Source organism: Pristiophorus japonicus, unplaced genomic scaffold, assembly GCF_044704955.1.
Source record: "Pristiophorus japonicus isolate sPriJap1 unplaced genomic scaffold, sPriJap1.hap1 HAP1_SCAFFOLD_49, whole genome shotgun sequence".
NCBI lineage: Eukaryota > Metazoa > Chordata > Chondrichthyes > Pristiophoridae > Pristiophorus > Pristiophorus japonicus.
The window spans coordinates 1,402,856-1,410,312 of NW_027254395.1; the positions used below are offsets into that span (position 1 = coordinate 1,402,856).

The following is a 7,457-nucleotide window of genomic DNA, read 5'->3' on the forward strand; positions in this document are numbered from 1 at the left end:
GCCTCCATTATTACCTTGATTCCCTTGATTAATTAGTTCGCCCCACCGTGAAGTTATTATTTGGGGGCCTATAAACTACACCCACCAGTGACTTTTTGCCCTTATTATCTCTAATCTCTACGCACAATGATTCAACATTTTGTTGATTAGAGCTAATATTATCTCTCACAACTGCCCTGATATCATCCTTTATTAACAGATCTACCTCTCCTCCTTTCCCTTCCTGTCTACATTCTCGGGTAGATAATTCCAATTATTTACAACTCTTTGAGTGAAGACATTTCTCCTCATCACAGAATTAAATGGCCGTCCCGTTAATCTGTGAGATTGACCTCCTGTTTTAGATTCCCCAGACAGGAGGAACATTTATTCTGCATTAACCCTGTTAACCCCCGTTTATATGTTATATATTTTAATATGTTTCAATGAGAGCCAATATCATCTCTCACAACTGCCCTGATATCATCCGTTATTATCAGAGCTACCCCACCTCCTTTCCCTTCCTGTCCATCCTTCAGAATTGTCAGATACCCCTGTATGTTTAGTTCCCTGTTTTGGCCACACTGCAACCACGTTTTCGTAATGGCCACCAAATCATACCCATTTGTAATGATTTGTGCTGTCAACTCATTTACTTTATTTCGAATGCTGCGTGCGTTCAGGTAAACCATGATTTTTAGTTTTTACCCCTCTTGCAGCCCCTTTATCTTCATACATATTGTCCCTTCCTATCACCTTGTGCTTTACACTTACCCCAGTGCTACGCTGCTCTGTTGCCTCCTGCCTTTTGCATTCTTTCTTTGGGTCCTGTTCATCTGCGCTCTCAGCCACTCTAACTAGCTCAGAGCCCTCTCCTGGGTTCCGAATACTCCTCGCATTGAGGCACCGAGCTTTCAGGCTTGCCTTTTAATTACACTTTAACCCTTTAGAATTTTGCTGTACATTGGCCCTTATTGTTTTTTGCCTTGGGTTTCTCTGCCCTCCACTTTTACTCATCTCCTTTCTGTCCTTTGCTTCTGTCGCCGTTGTGTTTACCTCTGTCTACCTGCATTGGTTCCCATCGCCCTGCCATATTAGTTTAACTCCTTCCCAACAGCACAAGCAAACACTCCCACTCGGACATTGGTTCCGGTCCTGCCCATGTGCAGACCATCCGGTTTGTACTGGTCCCACCTCCCCCAGAAACTGTTCCAATGCCCCATGAATTTGAATCCCTCCCTGCTGCACCACTGCTCAAGCCACGTATTCATCTGCGCTATCCTGCGATTCCTACTCATACTGGCACGTGGCACTGGTAGCAATCCCGACATTACTACTTTTGAGGTCGCACTTTTTAATTTAGCTCCGAGCTGCTTAAATTCGTCGCGTAAGACCTCATCCCTTTTTTTACCTATGTCTTTGGTACCAATATGCACCACGACATCTGGCTGTTCTCCCACCGTTTTTAGAATGTCCTGCACCCACTCCGAGACATCCTTGACACTTGCAACAGGGAGGCAACATATCATCCTGAAGTATTGGTTGCGGCCGCAGAAACGCCTGTCTATTCCCCTTACAATTGAATCCCCTATCACTATCGCTCTCACACTCTTTTTCCTGCCCTCCTGTGCAACAGAGCCAGCCATGGTGCCATGAACTTGGCTGCTGCACCCTTCCCCTGGTGAGTCATTCCGCTCAACAATACTCAAAGCAGTGCATCATTTTTACAGTGGGGTGACCGCAGGGGACCCCTGCACTACCTTCCTTGCACTACTCTTCCTGCTGGTCTTCCATTTCCTAGCTGGCTGCGAACCCTTCACCTGCGGTAAGACCAAATCGCTACACGTGCTACGCACGTCATTCTGAGCATCGTGGATGCTCCTAAGTGAATCCACCGTCAGCTCCAATTCCGCAACGCGGTCCGTCAGGAGCTGAAGGCGGATACACTTCCCACCTGAAGTGTCCCTGAGTTCCCACATGGTACAGGAGGAGCATATCACGTGACCGAGCTCTCCTGCCATGAATTAACCCTTAGATTAACTTAAATTGGTGAAAACACTGTTATCATGTTACTTACTGATATTAAAAAGAAAAAGAAAAGCTACTTTCCAATCACCAGCCAATCACTTACCCCTTTGGCTGTGACATCACATTTTGATTCCTTTCTTCTTCTTTGCTCCTCTACACTTCTCAATGACCTAGAGTTGATGTATATTCCCTTTCGTTGTTCGCCCTCCACAGATGCACAATCTCACACGTCTCTGGATTAAACTCCATTTGCTCCTGTTCTGCCACCTTACAAGTTGATTGATCTCGTCCTGCAGTCTCCAGCTTTCTTCTTCATTATCAGCAACACAGCCATCTGAATACTTCTTAATCATAACCCATATATTGAAGTTTAGATCAATGAAAAATACCACAAAAAGCAATGGACCTAGCACTGAAACTGCGGAATCCCATTAGAAACATCCTTCCAGTCACAAAATCACCCATCAAACATTAACCTTTGCTTCCTGCGTCTGAACCAATTTTTGATCCAATTTGCCACTTCGCACAGGATCCCATGGGATTTTACTTTCATCACCAGTCTGCCATGTGGGACCTCAGCGAAAGCATTAATAAAATCGCTATACACTGCATCGTCCGCACTACTGATCAACCCTCCTGGTGACCTCCTCCAAAAATGCATTCAAGTTAGTCAAATGCGACCATTCCTTAAAAGAATCGTGCAGACTGTCCTGATTAACCAGTGCCTTTCAAAATGTAGAGAATGTATCATCGTTAAATGATATCCTGCTTTCACGGGAAAACATCATTAATTAACTGAAGATCTTCATTTGCACAACTAAAGAAATGTTAACCGAAAGAGAGTCCTCAATAAAATAATTTATCTGTGCTCTACAATTTACCTCTTAAACCATTTTAGACGCTGTGCTTTAGTGCACTGCTTCAAAATGTTCATTGCTGTTAACAATACATGAGACTGGGGATACAGTGAGGTAGACTGTAGAGCAAGGGAGTGGTTATTGTGAAACAGCAAAGTAAATATACATTCTGGAAATAAACATCGAGAAGAAATATGACGCCAAAATCTAGAACGATGATTAAATGCTGATTGCCTTTCAGCAAAAAATTCCTTTCCCAAAGATTTCTCTGACCGAAACTTTACAAAACAAAAATAATGCTTTTTAAAGTCATTAAACCCGAATTTTCGCGCACCGAATCTTCGGAATCAGATGCCTCGAGCTCTGCCGACTCAATCCATGTCGCTTTGCAATATTCTGCTTCCATGCACTCTATTAAATGTGCAACTAACTTACAGAATCACGGAATAAGGGAATAGTTATAGTATGGAAGAACCACATTCGGCCCGTCGAGCCCATGTCCAACTCTCAACTAGTCCCACCCGCACTGTCATTTACCCGCAGCTGTGTATTTTTTTCCTTCAGATCCTTATGCAACTGCCTTTTGAAAGATAAGGTTAAATCAGCCTCCACCGTTCTTCAAAGCATTGTATTTCAGATTCTAACCGCTTGCTGCGAAATGGCCACCTTCAGTTCCTATCGATAAAGTCTGACAAACACGGGATCAATTGCTGCTGCACTCACAACCTTCTGAAAAAAAAGCACCTTCATTCGATTCTCGGAACGCAAGCCCCTGGAGTGTCGTCCAGCTGTTGAGGTTAATGCTCTGGTTATGTTTCCAAGACGGCTTTTGCCACAGCGTTTCCGTAGTGTCGTGGTTATCACGTGAAAGATCCCAGGTTCGAAACCGGGTGGAAACATTTTGCAAACGTGTTCAATTAATGATCAGAAAAAAATTGAATAATTCATATTCGTGGTTAACAGAGTGCAGTGTCTCATGACTTTGCTGCATTTGTTGATTTCTCTGTACAATTCTGTACAAACTGAAACTCTGCACAGTGTTTCTCACACCCTCCCGTTTCCAGCCCTGACAGTGGAGAAACGCCATCTCATAAGTGTACATTCCGTGTCTTCAGTTCAGCTGTGAGAGATTATTAAAGGAACCAGCCGCACCGCCTCGTTTCACAACAGAAAATCAAAGCCACAAACAAACCGACCGACTAATCGCTCTTCCCCAGCTCCAGAATGCGTGAAGGCAGCACAACCCCCAACATTCCGGTCCCGCATCTCCAATAAACTACTGCAGGCGGAAAGTGACGAATGCAGCATCAACATTGGATTACCGCCCATCACTGGGCGATAACATGCCCCGGTTCAAGCTAAAGCTTCCCGTGCACCGAACAGCAGCCTCATAAGACTCTTCATCTCAGGTTCCTGAGTTTGAGCTCCAGCTTACATGAACATGTTTACACTGGAAACACTATGAATTAGCTGATCGCCTCGTTTTGCATCTTGAAAGTAATGCTAACCTATAATTATACAATCATAGAAGATTACACCATGGAAAGAGTGCTTTTAGGCCCATCGTATCTGCACCAGCGAACAAATGTCCAGTTTTAGGTGTGTAACCCTACACCTTAAGGCATTTCACGTGCAAATCCAAGTACTTTATAAATGTGGTGAGGGTTTCTCCCGCTACCACACTTTCAGGCAGTGAGTTCCAGACCCAGACAAACATCTGCATGAAGAATGTTCCCTTCAAATCGCCTTTAACACTTATACTAATGACTTTTAATTTATGCCCCCTCTTGTTGACCACTCATCGATGGCAATTAGGCCCTTTTAATCAACAATATTTAGGCCCCTCCTAATTTTAAACACCACAATGCTGTCGCTCATCAGCCTCCTCTGTTCCAAGGAAACCAAAGCGAGCCAATCTAATCTACTCATAGTAAAGTTTCTCCACTCCCGGCAAAATTCTACAGAAATCTCCTCCATACCTTCTTCAGTGCAATCACGTCCTTCCTTCAATACGGTGACCAGAACTGCACGCAGTGCTCCAGCAGTAGGCTAACACGAATGTTGCACATTTCAGACATAACCCACTTGTTCTTCGATTCCATGCCTCTGCCAATAAATGCAACCATTCGGTCTGCCTTCTTAATCAACTTATTCAAATAGCGAGCTACATTCAGGGATCTGTGGACATTCATTCACAGTTCCCTTTGCTCCTCTACACTTCTGAATGTCCTACAGTCGATGTCTATTCCCTTTCGTTGTTAGCCCTCCACAAATGCACAATCTCACACCTCTCCGGATTAAATTTAATATGCCACTGTTCTGCCCAATTTATCACTTGATTGTTATCTTCCTACAGTCTCCAGCTTTCTTCTTCATTATCACCCACACTGTCTATTTTACTATCACCTGAAAACTTCTGAATCATAACCCCTATATTCAAGTTTAGATCATTGAAAAATACCACAAACAGCAATGGATATAGCAGTGAAAACTGCGAAACCCCACTGAAAATATCCTTCCAGTCAAAAAACACCCATCAAACATTAATCTTTGCTTCCTGCATCTGAACCAATTTTGAATCCAATTTGCCACTTCGCCCTGGATCCCATGGGCTTTTACATTCATCACCAGTCTGCCATGTGGGACCTTAGCGAAAGCATTAATAAAATCCATATACACGACATTGTATGCACTACTGATCGACCTCCTCCAAAAATGCATTCAAGTTAGTCAAACGCGACCATTCCTTAAAAAAATCGTGCGGACTGTCCTGATTAACCAGTGCCTTTCGAAATGTAGAGAATTTATCATCGTTAAATGTTATCCTGCTTTCACGGGAAAACATCATGAATTAACTGATGATCTTCATTTGCACAACTAAAGAAATGTTAACTGAAGGAGAGTCCTCAATAAAATAATTTCTCTGTGCTCTGTAATTTACCTCTTTAAACATTTTAGACACTGTGCTTTAGTTGTCTGCTTCAAAATGTTCATTGCTGTTAACAATACATGAGACTGAGGATACAGTGAGAAGGACTGTAGAGCAAGGGACTGGTTATTGTGAAACAGCAAAGAAAATATACATTCTGCAAGAATAACATCGAGAAGAAATATGACGCCAACATCCAGGAGGAAGATTAAATGCTGAGTCCCTTTCAGCAAAAAATTCCTTTCCCAAACATTTCTCTGACCGAAAATTCACAAAACAAAAATGAAGCTTTTAATGTCATTAAACCCGACTTTTCACGCGCCCGAATCTTCTGAATCAGATGCCTCTTGTGGTGCCGACTCAATCCATTTCCCTTTGCATTATTCAACTTCCACGCACATTATTAACCCTGCCACTAACTTATAGAAGCACAGAATAAGGGAATGGTTACAGCACGGAAGAAGTCCATTCAGCCCGTCGAGGCCATGCCAACTCTCAACTCGTCCCACACCCCCGTTAGTTACCCACAGCTGTGCAATTTTATTCCTTCGGATATTATCCAACTCCATTTTCAAAGATAAGATTGAGTCTGCCTCCACCGCCCTTTTATGTAGTGCATTCCAGATTCTAACCACTTCCTGAGGAATGCCCACTCTTGTTACTATGTATAAAGTCTGAGAAACACAGGATCAATTCCTGCCACACTCAAAACCTTGCGAAATAAAGCACCGTAATTCAATTCTCATTCCGGAAGCTCGTGAAGTGTCGGCCAGCTGTTGAGCTTAAAGCTCTGGTTATGTTCCCAACACTGGTGCTACCATAGCGTTTCCGTAGTGTAGTGGTTATCACATTTGCCTAACACGCTAAAGGTTCGTGGTTCGAAACCGGGTGGAAACATTTTGCAAACGTGTTTCATTAATGATTGCAACAAATTGAATAATTCATATTTGTGGTTCAATTTAACAGGATGCAGTGTCTCATGACGCTGTTGCATTTGTTGATTTCTCTGCACAGTGATGCACACACTCAAGCTCTGCACAGTGTTTCTCACTCCCTCTCGTTGGCAGCCCTGACGGTGCAGAAACCTCATCTCAAAACTGCACATTCCATGCATTCATTTCAGCTGTGAGAGATTATTAAATTAGTGCAGATATGTGAGCTGAACATTCATGCTTCGATGGTTTTTAGGCAGGAGAGAGAGGGGAAAAAACGAGGGGTGGGGATATGTCGCAGTGTTGAATAAAAAAGCAATTGCAGCATAGGAGAGTTACTGTGCATGATGGATGATCAATTCAAGACATATGGGATGAATTGAACAACATAACAACGGCGACCATACTGCTGGGAGTGTACTATAGACTCCCAAACAGCCAGAATGAGAGAGAAGAGCAACATTGTTGGCAAAGTTATAGGGGAGGAATAGAAGTCGTTTTCAACTGCAATAATTTTAACTGGGATATAATTTGTGCGAAACACATAGAGGGACGGAATTCGTAAAATCCATTCAGGAGATCATTATTAGAACGTAAGAACATAACATAGCCATTATATTGCAAGCCAAAGAAGGGAGGGGGCGATTCTGATATAGTTTTATCTAATGAAGCTGAGTGGGTGGAAGGGGTATCAGTGGGAGAGAATTTTGGTACGAATGATCATAATTCAGT

The 7,457-nt window shown here is 43.0% G+C and overlaps 1 non-coding gene across 1 annotated transcript; it reads left to right on the forward strand.

Annotated features, from left to right (window-relative positions):
• Positions 1-6,617: 6,617 nt before the first annotated feature.
• On the forward strand, positions 6,618-6,690 carry trnav-aac (transfer RNA valine (anticodon AAC)). The gene has a single exon. It is a non-coding gene; the product is annotated as a tRNA-Val (tRNA).
• The last annotated feature ends 767 nt before the right edge of the window (positions 6,691-7,457 follow it).